A 19,786-nucleotide genomic window follows, 5' to 3' on the forward strand; every position below is an offset into this window, starting at 1 on the left:
GCAAATTGTGAATCACAATTAAGGAAAAATACCGAATCGCAAAAATAAATGCGAATTGTTCATGCATTGCAGTTTGCGATTTCTAAATTGCGATTCCTTAATTTTCGCAATTTAGGAATAGCAAACGGGTGCAATGATGCATGTGGGCCGAAGTCCTCTTGCTTGGTTTCTTCTTTGAAAGAAGGGGTTGGCGAGAAACCAGTGATGTCACCTCCTGTGCAGATGAATGATTGGGAAATTCAGTGATGCCACTTCATGTGCATATGGATAATTGAAAATCCAGTGATGTCACTTCATGTGCAGATAAGCAGTGGGAATATAATAGAAATAAACAATAAAATTCAACTTTAAATAATCATGACATTTAAAAAGGGAATATGAACGCAGAATTAAGAATGATGCAATCAATTGCGTTGGACTACTGCTTTCGATATGAATAAAAACATATAAAAAAAGGTAGAGAAAAAACAGAGCGAGGGGAGTAGATACTATACGATATCGAACATTCCTACTACAAGCTGATATACATCAGAATTCACATTCATATATGTCAGGAAATGTTCCCACACTGTGTTACCCTGCCAATCTGCACTATCTTGGAAACTCATTAACCCAATCATTATTGTCAGCATAACTAATAGCCTTTTATTTCCAACCAGCAGCCCGTCCCGACGTTGTCCGGGTATCCCCACTGTTACGCTGACTCTCCTCAGCCTCTTGAGAGTTCAGTGCGTAACAGCGTGCACGCGATGCTGCGTGTGTGTGAAAGAGCAGCCTGTTTATTTTTTTTTATCACCGCTGGTACGCTGTCTCTCCTCAGCCCCCGCCTGAGCCTGGTTGGTACGCTGACTCACCTCAGCCCCCGTCTGAGCACTGTAGCAATATGTTATGGTGTGTGGCGGCTCCAAACGCATCCAGGATTTCCGGCCCATTTTCCACGAATGCCGCGCGAATGCCTTGCCCATCGCAGTATGCCCACGCCCCCGGCAGAACGCACACGCCCACAAGGAAGTAGTGTGAAGGCTTTGTTTTTCCGCGAATGCCTTGCCCATAGCTGTATGCACACGCCCCAAGCACAACGCCCCGAGCAGAACGCCCACGCCCACAAGGGACTACTTTGCCCCTAAGGTTCTTTTACCCTTCTAATGTATATGGTGGGCAGCTGTATAGCCTATGACCATCTGCTGCAACTGTCCTTTCCAATGCTGTATTGGGTGTTGTGATTGGTGCTGTGGTTCCTGAGATTACCCGCCTCAAAGGTTTGGGCTCTCTCTTTATAATATTAGTATATATGAATCCACTTCATCCCAGTCATTATAGTCTTCTGGTGCTTGCTAAAGGACATTTCAACTAAAAGTAAATAATTCTAAAAATAAGTTGAGTAGAAAATCAAACTTTTAACTATTTTTGAACATTTCATTATCAGAGAGCTTGGGATTAATTACATGTTTTTGAGCTTCCAATTCTTTTGTGAAGGAACAGAAAGAACTTCTGCATCAAGTTTACTTGATTATGACATTTATATATAACTAGCTTACCCGTCGCGCGTTGCTGCGATCTCCGAAGAAAGGAAATTCAAGGAAACTTGTTATGATAACATTCAATTTAAATTGTGTCATTTTTATTGACACTTATTCATTTTAATATGGAAAACATTTCAAAGTGTCCTTTTAATTCTATTTATTTATTCGAGTGCTTGTGGATACACGATTTTTTGTTTTTCCGTCTGGTGCGTACATCAGTATTCGAAAGATTATGAGGGCCCTGGGGGGACGATTTTTTAAAAAAATGCTATGCCAGAAACCTTCGCGGGAGTGTACTCAACAACTTCCCAAAGTTTCATGGCGATCGGATGAATGGTGTTTTAATTCTATTTATTCATTCAAGTGCTTGTGGATACACGATTTTTTGTTTTTCAGTTTGGTGCGTACATCAGTATTTGAAAGATTATGAGGGCCCTGGGGGGCCGATATTTTAAAAAAAATTGTGTCAGGAACCTTCGCGGGAGTGTACTCAACAACTTCCCAAAGTTTCATGGCGATCGGATGAATGGTGTAGTAATGCATAAAGGACAAACGGACAGACAGACAGACATACTTTCGTTTTTATATATATAGATGTGAGTCAAGGTGGTACTTAAAAACTGATACTTGTATGGTTCTGAATTGAAATCACAGAATGTTACAGAATAAAAAAAAACAAGTTCTGATTCACAATGGTGTTACAAATAGCACGTCTTTTCTTACCTGTATGTATTCACCATTACAAGAATTTTGGTAGTCTAAATTTTTGCTACAATATGTTTTTTCAAAAACAAGTGATGGCTGGAATGCTTGATTTATACGGACAAACGCCTTGCTGCTGCCCTAACGGACCGTCTGAAAGACTCCAGTCTTCCGTCTTCAGACCTCGCGGAACCCGCTGCGCGGGTCCCGCATCGCCAGTGGACTGCACCTGGACACTTGTAAGCTGCTGCGGGTGTGGGCTCGATCTGAAGGGCTGCGAGCATCGGGACCGGGACTCGGTTTCCCTGGAGTCCCGGCAAACCCGTGCCCGATTCACCTGGGCTGCTCTCCCTCATCGCCCCGCCCCTCTCTTTCAACAACGTTTTGTCCTACATAAGCAATCTGCATTTCCCGCTGCGCGGGAGCGCCCGGGGCGAAGCCCGGGCAAAGGGCGGGCCCTCTGAGGCCCTCCGAGGCCAGAGGAGGACAGGACTGGCCGGCCCTCAATCCCTTGATTGCCTCTGCTGTCTATTTCTACTTGGAATGTACTAAGGCGGCGTCCCTGCAGTCTACTGCTTATCCTATAGTTTTAAGTTTGCTTCGTTTCTATTTTATTATTAGTAGTATTTAGGGTAGACATCCTATTCCTTAGCCTGTATTTTATAGTTACATCTTGTTCGGTATTGGAGGATGTCTTCACCCACCATTGTACTACCTGTTGAAGGAAGTGTTAAACAAGGGACGCTGGATGGTTTCGTCATCAGGACGGCGTCTATGGAGGATAGGAATCTAACCCTATCCGAACGACGAGCCAACAGACGCCGCTCGATTGAGCACATTAAGTCCAAAAGGTCTTCACTGGGTCCTATACTATCTGGCTTGCCCGTGCCATTAGATTTAGTTGCCGGCCCACCGAGTCCTGAGCATTTGCTCGACTCTAGCATTCCTCTTTTATTACAGGACAGGGATAGCCCCCCAGAATCCCAGGTTGCTTTTAACCCCGTCATTAATCTCTCAGCCTCATTGGTTAGTCTATCAGATGAGGTTGCATCTATGACGGACTCTTTGCTGGCAACAATTCAGCCTCTCCCTAAACCCGACACGCCCGCTGTAGCTGCGGAAGATAACCGGCATTACGGTCCTCCGCCTAAGAAAAGGAGAAGGAAGGGGCAGGGTATAGCTCGTAAGTCAGCTGCATCTTCCCCCTGTATTAAGCAGAGCCATCTCCCTTCTCCAGCCATAAATCTACAGAGTCCTACTTCTATTCTCTCTACAGACCAGCGAGCTCCCGATCTACTGGGGAGCATGGAAAAAATGATTAGATCATTTACCATGCCCCTGGTAGAGAGACTTAAGGGGATTGCTATTCAGCTGGGAGATTTAGAGAGGGCATTTAAGGATTTATATCTGAGTAACAAGGGCCCAGGTGGGGAAGCCCCTATCCCCCCTGTTACTATTGTCCCTCGGGGTTCTGCACCACGGATTAAAGATAAATTTATCAAGCAGCCCAACGGTGCCGCGTCGACGGTTATTGTAGCTCCCAGGCGCGACACCGATGGTGCAGTTAAGGATTCTACAGGGAGCACGACATCTACTTGCTTACAATCCAAACCCGTGGTTACAGACGCTACTGTCAGATCACAAATCCCTAAAAGACAAAGAGTTAACTTACCCCCTGAAGCAGCTCCCTTTGTGGTGGTTTTAACCAGCGTTCCGGTTTTGGAGCCGGGTAAGAGGGAGCACCAAGTTCAACTTAAAAACAAGGCCATTTATTGGCTAAAACAGAATCGGCCCTTACCTCCTTACCTTAACGGAGAAATATTAATGGTACGACGGCTTGTATGGCTAGGGTCCACTCAAAAAAGCATAACAGGGGATATCGTTATAATTAGTTTTAAAGATAAAAGGGCGGTTAGTTATATTTTAAACTGGTCCTCATTTAACAGCAGCAGCTCGATCATTCCTCGAGAACTGCCTTACTTTTATCCCAGAAACCTGATAATTCCAGTGGCTAATCCTAGACAGCGGGCTTTTAATGTGGCGAGTACAACCAGGCCTTTGATGTACCTACAGGACTATCAAACAAGGGGACAATGCTCCCATCCCATGGGACAAAATCCCGCACCTAGACCCTTATTTGACACACACTTAGTTGATCCTGCTTTTTCTGCTCACCCGCTCCATCACGATTTTCGGCCTCAGTTTTTTAACCATCCTTGTACAACATCTGTCCCTTGGACTCCTAACAGGTTCCAAATCCCCCTTTATAACTGTTTTGAAAGCCTTCGAGAATTGGAGGGTGTAGATTGACTGAGTTCTAGTTCGCATGTATCAGCTTGTCCTGCAGTTTCTACCTATCAAGCAATTAGTGACAGTAGCCCACTTATTGACTCAGTGCCGCTTAATGTTTCTGGATCCACTTCTATTCCTGGGCAATGTGATGTATTAGGTCCAGTTTTTATTTGTAGTCCAGGTCCTGTCAAATTCGATGTTTTAAAAGTCAGTACAGTAGTTACCTCATGTTGTCCCAGCCCTGATATCCCCGAAGTGCCCGAACCTATCAGTTCCAGACAGATCCATGAGACTCCCGTTGACCGCAGCGATAGGGGTCAAGTGGTTAAACATAGTGCTCTAGGGAACATTGAGTTTTTATTTTGGAATGTTTCAGGGATTAAGGACAAGGCATCGGATTCCTCTTGGGTTGAGTTTGTTGAACCATTTGGAATACTGTGTATCCAAGAAACTTGGACAATTGAGCCCGCTCACTTAAACGGGTTTAGAACCTTTCATGTTGCAGCTGTACCCTCCAAACGTGGGAGGAATAAGGGTGGGATATGGATTTACATTTCGAACCTGTTGGGTGTTGCGAACATTAAAGTAGTCAAGTCAGGACTATGCCATCAAATTCTATTAATCCGGCTGGTTTCTAAGGTCGATATTATCCTGGTTAATATCTATAACAACTTGCAGGAGCAATTAGTCCCTGAATTGATATCCTCTGTGACTAAAGGTATAAATGGTATTGTTACCCAGATTGTGAGGGACCGTATTGTTGTCTGCGGGGGAGATTTTAATTATAATTTGTGTGTTCATGAGAGGGGGGGTTGTGGATTCACGGGGTTAGATGAGGAGGATATTTCCCCACACTTTTCTCACCAGGAAGGTGGTGATTCCTTGAACGATATGATGGCATCTTTTAATCTAGGTTTTGTCAACAGGCTGTGCTCCCCTAGTGTAGAATTTGGCGCAACCTTTGTGGGAAGAGGGCTCGGCACCACCATAGACTTTATCACTGCCTCGGAAAGCCACGCTACTTGGTATGCAGATTACGCCACCCCCCGGGTAGGATTTAGTGACCATCTCCCTCTTTCTTTCGCCATTAATATACCCCAGGTTAAGTCCAGTTCACTGATAGAGAGATTGTCGTGGCTGAAATCCTGCGATATGCCCAGGCAAAATGGCTACGCCATCAAATGGAGCCAGTTTGACCCGAAGGCTATGTCTGTAAAGATAGTCAGGGGATCCTTGGAATCTATTGACAGGTGTCTAGATGTAGATTCTTCACACAAGGAGACTCTGGAAGCTTTTGAAGATATTACACGGACCATACGAGATAGCCTGTCTCGTATGGGGAAAGGTCCCACCACTAGGTTGACGACCAATTCTTGGTTTGATGCCTCATGCTCTAGGGCACATGCAAATCTCATGGACGCATTACATAAAAAGATCAGGGACCTGTGTGAGGTGGCCAACTGCAGGAAAGACTACAGTCTTTCCCGGAAGATATGTAAGAACAATATTAAGCAGGAGGCATGGAACAATTTGGTTACTGCCGCACAATCTAAGGACAGTGCCCTATTCTGGCGAGCAGTCAATGCACCCTTTTTTAATGCACCAAATAATGCTAGGATTGAGGTGGCCATCAACGAAGCTTCCTGGATTGACTTCTTTTCGGAAGTCTATAATCCGGAGGGGTTTCCTAAACTAGTTGATATGGGGGCTCCGGATAGGGACATGGCCCGGAACTTTCAACCCGTTAACCTAGACATCTCAATTGGCGAAATGTCCGCCGCCATCGAGCAGAGTAGGGGAGGTAAAGCCCCAGGAATAGATGGGGTTCCTATCGATTTATTTAAACACTTAGTTGATCTATGGTCTCCCATACTGAAGAGAGTCTTGGACGCTAGTTGTGAGCTGGGGCTTCCTGGGACCTGGTCTGACTCCATCATTATACCCATCTTCAAAAAGGGAGATAGGGAAAGCCCCTCTTGTTATCGCCCTATCTCCCTTCTTGATTCCTTTATGAAAATTACGGGAAGGGCCGTCCTGAACCGGTTATCTTCCTGGGTGGAGGAGGAAGCAGTACTTTCTCCGGTCCAGTACTGATTCCGCAAAGGGATGGGAACTGTGGAACAGGTTTTGAATTTCACACTCCTTCGCGGAAAATACGTCCAGGCCAAGGCAGGTAAACTCTATGCGGCATTTGTCGATCTGAGTGCCGCATTCGACTGCGTGAAGCATGATCGACTGTGGAAGGTGCTAGAGGATCTTAAAGTAGAACAGGGCATTATTTCCTTTTTAAGACAACTCTATGCTGGGGCAAGGGCAAGGGTGAGATATGGAACCAGTGGAGAATGCACCAAGCCGTTTCACGTAAAGCGTGGCGTAAGGCAAGGGTGCGTACTCGCGCCTCTGCTTTTTAATTTATATACAAATGATTTAGAGGATGTTCTGGTGTCCAAAGTTATCGACTCGCCCAGAATTAATTCCAAGCAAGTGGTGTCATTATTATATGCTGACGACGTCGTTATTATGGCGAGGACAGAGAGAGGTCTGCAGCTAGCCCTGGACGCTTACATGAACTTTATGGATTCCAGGGGATTGTCATTAAACGTGAAAAAAACTTTTGCTATGACGTGCGCCAGGGGCAAGTTCAAAACCTGCAAACTGTTTGCACGTAAGGAAAGAGTGCAGACTACAAAATCTTTTTCTTATTTAGGAGTAGTCCTTGAGGGGGGGGGGACTTTGGGGCTCAGCCATTAGGAGCAGGACCCTGTCGTTTAAAAAAGCAACAGCAGCACTCATGGCCTTTTCACGGAAAATGGGCAAAAGACCCCCTGAAATCTTATTCAAAATCTATATGGCCAAATGCGTTAGTACAGCCATTTATGGGGCCGGCGTTTGGGGCATCCAAGATACTAGGGAATTACAAGTTGTAGAAAATGCTTTTTTAAGATATATTTTAGCCGTCCCATCCGGTTTATCTGTGTTTAATTGTCATGCTGAGCTGGGGGTTAGATACATTAGTGACCTGATTGCGATGCAACCCTTGCTACTTTGGCATAGGGTTTGGACAGGAGCAGACTTGGAACTCAATAGAGAGATTCTTCGCGATGTCATGGCTCTTGACAAATCCAACAACATAGTGTGGTTGACTTACATTCAAAAGTTTTGCCAGGATCTGGGGAAGCCTGAGTATTACACGTTACCAGAGGAGCTATCCAGGATCTCGAGGAGAGATCTAAAGAATAGTTGTTGGCTTCATTTAGAATCCTTACGCCTAGGTTCTGAGCTGAATAAGGAAACGGTAGCGCGGCACCAATTGTTGGTTACCTCGGCCAACATGGAACCTTATCTGAACTGGTGCACCAAGGGTTTTGACAGATTTTTACTTACTAGGCACAGATTTAACATCTTCTTTCGCCTGGTGTCTTTCCCACTAACAAACGATTGGTCCAAAATGCTTACTAAATGTCCATGTGATGGGAGGGCAGAACAATCAACTCTCCATGTGATTTTCTTTTGTAAATTCTATCATAATGAGAGAGCTCGATGGATCAAACCACTCTTGAAAAGCCATGGAACTTGGTACCAGTGTCGCCCAGCCTTATTGTATCTCCAATTACTTAATGATGAACTGTGTGTGGCCACTGTGCTCGGCTATTTAAAAAGTATTTTTAGAAAAAGGAAAAGTTTAACATGTTTATAATATATTTTTATTTTTTGTAATTGGTTCTAAATGCAATGTTATTTCTATATACATTATGAATCGTTCTTTATATTGATGTAGCTTTTATGGTTTTTTTAATTTACAAAAATCGAATAAAGCTTTTTCCACTTCTTCTTGATTTATCTCAGTCACTGGCAATCGCTCGGGCACCATCCCAGTCCATCATTTTTCGGCCACCATGCCACCTCAGTTTGGACCCAGCTATAAATAAATCAGTCTTGACCCTGCTCCAATAGAAAAAGTCCAGTCCAAACTGCCACCAGAACAGAAGCAACCCAAGGCCGGTTTCGCCCTGATCTGGGGTCATCAATCAGGTATAGCTTGATTCCAGTAGCACAGAGAGCACAGGGCCCACCTTCTCTAAAGCGTTCTACTGTTTGCACCTCTAGCTTCTTGATCCCAGGAGTCCCCATACCTAGCGAAACTATTTTGTTCCACCATCATCCGCCCAGATGACACAGTTTAAGTTCTTTTATAGATTAATCAGTCATTTAGCATAATCAGACTTTGCATATCAAAAATTGATAGAATGCTATGAATGTCCTACCTGATCAATGATTTGAACGTCAACTTCTTCTCCAGACAGGCCCCCCTCATTCAAAGAATTCTCCTGCTTGTCTTGGCACCAGAGGTCCAGCCCCTCATCCCTACTTTGATCAAGTTCAACAACTTCCTTGCATCAACACACCACGTTGTGATAGTAATCTACACTCACACTGATATTGAAGTCTGAAAATGTGTATTATGAGAAGGAATATTAGCCTGTAAATCACAGAATCTAGTAAAAAGGGATCCTCGCACACCCTATGACTGTAATTGCTAAAACGCTTAAGTACAGAACACCAATATACATGTTTTCATAAGCAGTCCTGCAATGGAGATTATGGGACGAAAGTGAAACTGAAGGCAAAGCAAGTACAGAAACTATACCTAGGAATAGCATAAACTCGATCTTAAAATGTATAAAAAAAGATGTAAACATTTAGAGCTGAACAAGCTATTCAAGAATGTTTATCTTTCAAAGCCAGGAATGAGGGTGAGGCTTTACACATCTGGGACATCTGAGATGGGTATATCTTGGTATAATTGATTTAGCGATGAGCAAGAATACGGCTGTCAAAATAACTCTAGTTTTCTTCACTGTGGTAAAGAGAGTCGAAGAAAAAAGCTATTCATTTAATGTACATTATAGGTAAAATGTTGGCACTATGTAGAACTTTGTTAAAGTTGTTGATAAGTTTTTTATACATAATAATGTTAAAATATATACTATTTAGGCCAGGTTATATATGTTTTCTTTTAATACAAGTCTATGGAACTTAGTCATGTGAGAGAAACTTGTTACTTTCAGCAAAAACTTATCTAATGGCCAGATGGCAGAAACTTCTCCTAGAGAAATTGCCAGACTTCCTTGACGGGAAAATATAAATACAACACTGAGCTCATTATTCTCCTAAAACTCAGCTTCTAGTTGCCAGTTTTGAAAACAAGATTATGCTCCTAAGGAATGTGCAGATTTACAACTCTGAATAACATGGCTTCTGGGTTTACTAGAAGCATCAAAATTAGCAAGCCTACTCAAAGCTACTGGATGTTTTAAACCAATGCAAAACCACATCTATAACTGATTATAAAATATCGATACCTTCTAGGTCATATATATATAAGTACTAGCTTACCCGTCGCGCGTTGCTGCGATCTCCGAAGAAAGGAAATTCAAGGAAACTCGTTATGATAACATTTTTACATTGGGTCATTTTTATTGAAACTTATTCATTTTAATATGGAAAACATTTCAAAGTGTTGTTTTAATTCTATTTATTTATTCGAGAGCTTGTGGATACACGATTTTTTGTTTTTCCGTCTGGTGCGTACATCAGTATTCGAAAGATTATGAGGTCCCTGGGGGGGCCGATATTTTAAAACAAATTGCCAGAAACCTTCGCGGGAGTGTACTCAACAACTTCCTAATTCTATTTATTTATTCGAGTGCTTGTGGATACACGATTTTTTGTTTTTCCGTCTGGTGCGTACATCAGTATTCAAAAGATTATGAGGGCCCTGGGGGGCCGATATTTAAAAAGAATCTATGCCAGAAACCTTCGCGGGAGTGTACTCAACAACTTCCCAAAGTTTCATAGCGATCGGATGAATGGTGTAGTAATGCATAAAGGACAAACAGACAGACAGACAGACAGACAGACATACATACTTTCGTTTTTTTATATAGATAGATAACGGTAGGAATACATGATCAGCTTTTCACATACCCAAATGTAACATACAATAAAAACTGTACTATTGGTTTTGACACTAAAAAATAAGTGCTACATTCTACCCAACTTACTTGTATTAATTTTATCAACTTGCGAAAAAAAAAAGATAAGGGTAAAACATGGACTCAACGTTGAAGGTTACTTGCTGATGCATTGAGCAAACACCTAAGCCGCTGAGCTGTTTATCAGAAGTGGAACATGCTACCTGGTGTTTAGACAAGACCGTCTGTAAGAATTGAACTCACTATGCCATCTTACCAGGGAATTAACCTTTGACCTGCAGGGTAATCAAAGTGTTCTACAACAGGCATATCATCCCTCAAGGCTATTCAATGTTGATTTAAACCTGTGACTGGGAGATTACTCGCAGGTCTCTACAATAAGTTAAACCAACAGAAGTCTCTCGCCAGCATTGCACGTGCCCCCGAGGCTTGCTGGATATACAAGTGTCTCTGTGGCGAGTGTCTTGACTCTCTAACCTGTCTTTAAACGTGGTCTAGTTGTGACTAATATAGTAATTCAGAAGAGCGGTTTTGTAACAAAATTAAAGTCTCAAGATTAAAGAGTGTAATTTGGAGCGAAACAGCCAAGTCAAAGCCACTTTTTTAATATCTACAAAGTGCACTTATGTCCGTCATCTCTTTGGCGGTCTTGCACGCGCAAGATGGTGGCCAAGGCACTTCCATTTCGCTACACAAAAATGTCACAAGAGATAGCTCTCGGACATCGGACCCCCAAATCAAGGGCGTTACTTGAGTAGTATCCAACATTTCGTCAACTTTAGAGGCCCGCCTTCTCTTTGTCTAATGGAAAGACAGTAGCTTTGCATCAATATTTTGCTGTAACTAATGAATAAAGGAAAATAAATAGAAAAGTTAACTGATCTGTGTGATAGAATAAAACAGGTAAGTAATCACAGTTTGCAAGCACAAGCTATTGAACGAGCATTTGGGGGCGCACAAACTCTTTGTGTGTTGGCTCCACAAACTAACATCAACAAATTGGAAAACTAGCTTAGAGTGTTGTCTTTCAAATATATAATTTTATGAGCAAAATGGAGACCTCAGGCCACCGTCAATCTCGATCAAATATCACTCCCAATGCTGAGGAATGTTACAAACATGAAATGTCAACATCTGCTCTCGGCTGGATTAAGATATTATGTTACACTTCTCTGTGTTACATAGAAAACCAAGTGACAGGAGATTATGGAAGCACAAGGACCTACTGACAAAGATATGTCGGGGAGAGTGCAGGCAATAAGAGGCGGGGGGGGGGGGGTAAACAGGAAAGGTAGGCAAAGAACAGACAGACACACGTTAATGGCACCAGCTGTCAGAAGCGGCCCTCTGTCAGAAAATCAGATTTCTCTACAGCCCAGTGCCCCTGACTAGCTGGGGCACAATCAGATCCATGGCATGAGTAGCTGACATGTGAGTTACTTAAGCCCTTCCAAACTGGCCTTTCAGAGGCCCGCCAGGAATGTCATCACCGGCAGAACTGGCCTTTCAGATTCTGGTCTGAAACGTGACTGATTCTGCCCTAGATGCACATGCCTCTCTCACAGGAATCGACCTTTAAGAAAATAACCCGAGTATCACACATACCAGGGCCCTTCATGTCCCCACAAGTACATCCCTCTCCACCACCAGATTTCTCATTCCTTGTCCATTGTGACAACTAATAGCTGCAAAATTCAGAATCTCAGTAGGATACTGCGGCCCAACTAAAAGGGAGATTTTGCCGCACCCCCCAATTAGAGCTAGATCCCGGGCCTACCCAATTTCTGAAAAGCCTGTTTTCTAACGAAAATAGTTAATCTTGTGATAGAAAGCGGAAAGTTGGTACAGTCATTTGTCTTAGTAATAGTGATCATAAAAGAGCAAGACCCCAAGTGGATCTTGCCTATGACATCATATAGTCTAAGGGAAATCCAAGTGTCCGGCAAATATATAAAAAAACATTTTCTAAATCTTCCGATTTGCCTTAAATTGGCACAAATGTTCATGTGTACCTAACATCTGCATGCCCACGTTGGATCCAACATCAAAAATATAAAAACAAAATGGCTGTCAAAATCATGTAGAAAACTTTTAAATTCCAACCTGTTATAAATTCAATGTATTCATACTTATGTATTATATATTAATATGTACCTTTCTATTCTTTCAGCTGAAACAAGTCTTCAGTAATGCCTGAAAATGAGTAGTATGTTGAAACAATACCCTATTACAACACCCACAACTAGTCGGCAAGCTGTCTAGCACGATGATGTTGTTGCAACAAATTGGTCAATTTGGGTTCTTTGTCAGGAAAGCACTTCAGAAACACTTTTCAGCCAAGCAATTTCTACAGGCAAACATTATGGTTCTGGATATAGGGCCAGATGTACAACAGCCAAAATAGCACCTTGAAAATTGCGAGTCTTTTGCGACTCACAATTTACGAGGCGCTATTTTGAATGTACAACAGTGTATAACACACTGTTAGAGTTTCCCAATGGGGTCGCAGATTTATAGACTGCGAGGCGCTATTTCGAATGTACAACAGTGTATAACACACTGTTAGCGATTCCCAAAGGGGTCGCAAATAGAGAGACTCAGAAATATTAATGAGCCTCTCGCAATTTGAGACCCTATAGGGAATGGCATGCCCTCCGAGGTAAACAAAATAAGATGATGGACGGAGCGTTGAAACTTTTCAGACACTCACCCCAATCACAGATCTGGGTTGAATCCATCATCATTCTTTAGCTCAGAAATGGGGGTGGGGTCGCACACTACTCACACACCGGCGGGATCGGCCCTAAGGACTGTGGTAAGTGTAGTTTGTGTTCCGCGATGCATCTTCTTTCGATTCTCTGCTATCTTCGCTATCTTCACCATCCCTGGACACGTGTTTTTGGGTATTTACCCCTCATCAGCAGGGATTAGGCCATGTTCTGGGGTTGCCGGTGGCTGCCAAATATTGCCAGGTTTAGTACCACTCAGGCGCGTAGGTGCGGGGTCCCAGGCTCGTCAGCCAACTGCTCGAGGGAGCTTTAACATTACAAATGGGGGTGGGGTCGCACACTACTCACACACCAGCGGGATCACCCCTAAGGACTGTGGTAAGTGTAGTTTGTGTTCGGCGATGCATCTTCTTTGGATTCTCTGCTATCTTCGCCATCCCTGGACACGTGTTTCGGGGTATTTACCCCTCATCAACAGGGATTAGGCCGTGTTCTGGGGTTGCCGGTGGCTGTCAAATATTGCCAGGTTTAGTACCACTCAGGCGCGCAGGTGCGGGGTCCCAGGCTCGTCAGCCAACTGCTCGAGGGAGCTTTAACATTACAAATGGGGGTGGGGTCGCACACTACTCACACACCAGCGGGATCGCCCCTAAGGACTGTGGTAAGTGTAGTTCGTGTTCCGCGATGCATCTTCTTTCGATTCTCTGCTATCTTCGCTATCTTCGCCATCCCTGGACACGTGTTTCGGGGTATTTACCCCTCATCAGCAGGGATTAGGCCGTGTTCTGGGGTTGCCGGTGGCTGCCAAATATTGCCAGGTTTAGTACCACTCAGGCGCGCAGGTGCGGGGTCCCAGGCTCGTCAGCCAACTGCTCGAGGGAGCTTTAACATTACAAATGGGGGTGGGGTCGCACACTACCCACACACCAGCGGGATCACCCCAAAGGACTGTGGTAAGTGTAGTTCGTGTTCCGCGATGCATCTTCTTTCGATTCTCTGCTATCTTCGCCATCCCTCGACACGTGTTTCGGGGTATTTACCCATCATCAACAGGGTTTAGGACCTGTTCTGGGGTTGCCAGTGGCTGCCAAATATTGCCAGGTTTAGTACCACTCAGGCGCGCAGGTGCAGGGTCCCAGGCTCGTCAGCCAACTGCTCGAGGGAGCTTTAACATTACAAATGGGGGTGGGGTCGCACACTACTCACACACCAGCGGGATCGCCCATAAGGACTGTGGTAAGTGTAGTTCGTGTTCCGCGATGCATCTTCTTTCGATTCTCTGCTATCTTCGCTATCTTCACCATCCCTGGACACGTGTTTTGGGGTATTTACCCCTCATCAGCAGGGATTAGGCCGTGTTCTGGGGTTGCCGGTGGCTGCCAAATATTGCCAGGTTTAGTACCACTCAGGCGCGTAGGTGCGGGGTCCCAGGCTCGTCAGCCAACTGCTCGAGGGAGCTTTAACATTACAAATGGGGGTGGGGTCGCACACTACTCACACACCAGCGGGATCGCCCCTAAGGACTGTGGTAAGTGTAGTTTGTGTTCCGCGATGCATCTTCTTTCGATTCTCTGCTATCTTCGCTATCTTCGCCATCCCTGGACACGTGTTTCGGGGTATTTACCCCTCATCAACAGGGATTAGGCCGTGTTCTGGGGTTGCCGGTGGCTGCCAAATATTGCCAGGTTTAGTACCACTCAGGCGCGCAGGTGCGGGGTCCCAGGCTCCTCAGCCAACTGCTCGAGGGAGCTTTAACATTACAAATGGGGGTGGGGTCGCACACTACTCACACACCAGCGGGATCGCCCCTAAGGACTGTGGTAAGTGTAGTTCGTGTTCCGCGATGCATCTTCTTTCGATTCTCTGCTATCTTCGCTATCTTCGCCATCCCTGGACACGTGTTTCGGGGTATTTACCCCTCATCAGCAGGGATTAGGCCGTGTTCTGGGGTTGCCGGTGGCTGCCAAATATTGCCAGGTTTAGTACCACTCAGGCGCGCAGGTGCGGGGTCCCAGGCTCGTCAGCCAACTGCTCGAGGGAGCTTTAACATTACAAATGGGGGTGGAGTCGCACACTACCCACACATCAGCGGGATCACCCCTAAGGACTGTGGTAAGTGTAGTTCGTGTTCCGCGATGCATCTTCTTTCGATTCTCTGCTATCTTCGCTATCTTCGCCATCCCTCGACACGTGTTTCGGGGTATTGAGGCCCTGTTCTGGGGTTGCCAGTGGCTGCCAAATACACGTGTTTCGGGGTATTTACCTTATCTTCTTCTGATTCTCTGCTATCTTCGCTATCTTCGCCATCCCTGGACATGTGTTTCGGGTTATTTACCCCTCATCAGCAGGGATTAGGCCGTGTTCTGGGGTTGCCGGTGGCTGCCAAATATTACCAGGTTTAGTACCACTCAGGCGCACAGGTGCGGGGTCCCAGGCTCGTCAGCCAACTGCTCGAGGGAGCTTTAACATTACAAATGGGGGTGGGGTCGCACACTACTCACACACCAGCGGGATCGCCCCTAAGGACTGTGGTAAGTGTAGTTCGTGTTCCGCGATGCATCTTCTTTCGATTCTCTGCTATCTTCGCCATCCCTGGACACGTGTTTCGGGGTACTTACCCCTCATCAGCAGGGATTAGGCCGTGTTCTGGGGTTGCCGGTGGCTGCCAAATATTGCCAGGTTTAGTACCACTCAGGCGCGCAGGTGCGGGGTCCCAGGCTCGTCAGCCAACTGCTCGAGGGAGCTTTAACATTACAAATGGGCGTGGGGTCGCACACTACTCACACACCAGCGGGATCGCCCCTAAGGACTGTGGTAAGTGTAGTTCGTGTTCCGCGATGCATCTTCTTTTGATTCTCCGCTATCTTGGCTATCTTCGCCATCCCTGGACACGTGTTTCGGGGTATTTACCCCTCATCAGCAGGGATTAGGCTGTGTTCTGTGGTTGCCGGTGGCTGCCAAATATTGCCAGGTTTAGTACCACTCAGGCGCGCAGGTGCGGGGTCCCAAGCTCATCAGCCAACTGCTCGAGGGAGCTTTAACATTACAAATGGGGGTGGGGTCGCACACTACTCACACACCAGCGGGATCGCCCCTAAGGACTGTGGTAAGTGTAGTTCGTGTTCCGCGATGCATCTTCTTTCGATTCTCTGCTATCTTCGCTATCTTCGCCATCCCTGGACACGTGTTTCGGGGTATTTACCCCTCATCAGCAGGGATTAGGCCGTGTTCTGGGGTTGCCGGTGGCTGCCAAATATTGCCATGTTTAGTACCACTCAGGAGCGCAGGAGCGGGGTCCCAGGCTCATCAGCCAACTGCTCGAGGGACCATAATGCTTTGGGGCAACACGCTGGTAGGACAAGCAGTGTGCGACCAATTGGACTTTCTTTTATATTCAGGCTCCCTGGAGCTGGTGGGGCTGATGAGCCTGGGTTACGCACCTGCGTGCCATGAGCGGTACCGGATCTGATAAAAAATTTTGGCAGCCTACGCAGCACCCCTACATATATGCCTATTCCCTGCTGACAAGAGGCAACAACATCGAAACACGTGTCCGGGGATGGCCAACGCAACAGTGATTTTTTGCTCAAGACCCTGGCAGAGGCGCACCCGCTGATGCTTACTTCATGGACCATAATGCTTTGGGGCAACACGCTGGTAGGACAAGCAGTGTGCGACCAATTGGACTTTCTTTTATATTCAGGCTCCCTGGAGCTGGTGGGGCTGACAAGCCCGGGTTACGCACCTGCGTGCCATGAGCGGTACCGGACCTGAGAACATTTTTTGGCAGCCTACGCAGCACCCCTACATATATGCCTATTTCCTGCTGACGAGAGGCAACAACTTCGAAACACGTGTCCAGGGATGGCCAACGCGACAGTGATTTTTTGCTCAGGACCCTGGCAGAGGCGCACCCGCTGATGCTTACTTCATGGACCATAATGCTTTGGGGCAACACGCTGGTAGGACAAGCAGTGTGCAACCAATTGGACTTTCTTTTATATTCAAGCTCCCTGGAGCTGGTGGGGCTGACGAGCCCGGATTACGCACCTGCGTGCCATGAGCGGTACCGGACCTGAGAACATTTTTTGGCAGCCTACGAAGCACCCCTACATATATGCCTATTCCCTGCTGACGAGAGGCAACAACCTCGAAACACGTGTCCAGGGATGGCCAACGCTACAGTGATTTTTTGCTCAAGACCCTGGTAGAGGGGCACCCGCTGATGCTTACTTCATGGACCATAATGCTTTGAGGCAGCACGCTGGTAGGACAAGCAGTTTGCGACCAATTGGACTTTCTTTTATATTCAGGCTCCCTGGAGCTGGTGGGGCTGACGAGCCCGTGTTACACACCTGCGTGCCATGAGTGGTACCGGACCTGAGTACATTTTTTGGCAGCCTACGCAGCACCCCTACATATATGCCTAGTCCCTGCTGACGAGAGGCAACAACCTCGAAACATGTGTCCAGGGATGGCCAACGCGACAGAGATTTTTTGCTCAAGACCCTGGCAGAGGCGCACCCGCTGATGCTTACTTCATGGACCATAATGCTTTAGGGCAACACGCTGGTAGGACAAGCAGTGTGCGGCCAATTGGACTTTCTTTTATATTCAGGCTCCCTGGAGCTGGTGGGGCTGACGAGCCCGGGTTACGCACCTGCGTGCCATGAGCGGTACCTGACCTGAGAAAATTTTTTGGCAGCCTACGCAGCACTCCTACATATATGCCTATTCCCTGCTGATGAGAGGGAACAACCTCGAAACACGTGTCCAGGGATGGCCAACGTTCCAGTGATTTTTTGCTCAAGACCCTGTCAGAGGCGCACCCGCTGATGCTTACTTCATGGACCATAATGCTTTGGGGCAACACGCTGGTAGGACAAGCAGTGTGCGACCAATTGGACTTTCTTTTATATTCAGTCTCCCTGGAGCTGGTGGGGCTGACGAGCCCGGGTTACGCACCTGCGTGCCATGAGCGGTACCGGACCTGAGAACATTTTTTGGCAGCCTACGCAGCACCCCTACATATATGCCTATTCCCTGCTGACGAGAGGCAACAACCTCGAAACACGTGTCCAGGGATGGCCAACGCAACAGTGATGTTTTGCTCAAGACCCTGGCAGAGGCGCACCCGCTGATGCTTACTTCATGGACCATAATGCTTTGGGGCAACACGCTGGTAGGACAAGCAGTGTGCGACCAATTGGACTTTCTTATATTCAGGCTCCCTGGGCTGGTGGGGATGACGAGCCCGGGTTACGCACCTGCGTGCCATGAGCGGTACCGGACCTCAGAACATTTTTTGGCAGCCTACGCAGCACCCCTACATATATGCCTATTCCCTGCTGACGAGAGGCAACAACCTCGAAACACGTGTCCAGGGATGGCCAACGCTACAGTGATTTTTTGCTCAAGACCCTGGCAGAGGCGCACCCACTGAAGCTTACTTCATGGACCATAATGCTTTGGGGCAACAAGCTGGTAGGGCAAGCAGTGTGCGACCAATTGGACTTTCTTATATTCAGGCTCCCTGGGCTGGTGGGGATGACGAGCCCGGGTTACGCACCTGCGTGCCATGAGCGGTACCGGACCTCAGAACATTTTTTGGCAGCCTACGCAGCACCCCTACATATATGCCTATTCCCTCCTGACGAGAGGAAACAACCTCGAAACACGTGTCCAGGGATGGCCAACGCGACAGTGATTTTTTGCTCAAGACCCTGGCAGAGGCGCACCCGCTGATGCTTACTTCATGGACCATAATGCTTTGGGGCAACACGCTGGTAGGACAAGCAGTGTGCGACCAATTGGACTTTCTTTTATATTCAGGCTCCCTGGAGCTGGTGGGGCTGACGAGCCCGGGTTACGCACCTGCGTGCCATGAGCGGTACCGGACCTGAGAACATTTTTTGGCAGCCTACGCAGCACCCCTACATATATGCCTATTCCCTGCTGACGAGAGGCAACAACCTCGAAACACGTGTCCAGGGATGGCCAACGCTACAGTGATTTTTTGCTCAAGAACCTGGCAGAGGCGCACCCACTGAAGCTTACTTCATGGACCATAATGCTTTGGGGCAACAAGCTGGTAGGGCAAGCAGTGTGCGACCAATTGGACTTTCTTTTATATTCAGGCTCCCTGGAGCTGGTGGGGCTGACGAGCCCTGGTTACGCACCTGCGTGCCATGAGCGGTACCGGACCTGAGAACATTTTTTGGCAGCCTACACAGCACCCCTACATATATGCCTATTCCCTGCTGACGAGAGGCAACAACCTCGAAACACGTGTCCAGGGATGGCCAACGCGACAGTGGACCCTGGCAGAGGCGCATCTGCTGATGCTTACTTCATGGACCATAATGCTTTGGGGCAACACGCTGGTAGGACAAGCAGTGTGCGACCAATTGGACTTTCTTTTATATTCTGGCTCCCTGGAGCTGGTGGGGCTGACGGGCCCGGGTTACGCACCTGCGTGCCATGAGCGGTACCGGACCTGAGAACATTTTTTGGCAGCATACGCAGCACCCCTACATATATGCCT

Source organism: Lissotriton helveticus, chromosome 3_1 (assembly GCF_964261635.1).
Source record: "Lissotriton helveticus chromosome 3_1, aLisHel1.1, whole genome shotgun sequence".
Taxonomy (NCBI): Eukaryota; Metazoa; Chordata; class Amphibia; order Caudata; family Salamandridae; genus Lissotriton; species Lissotriton helveticus.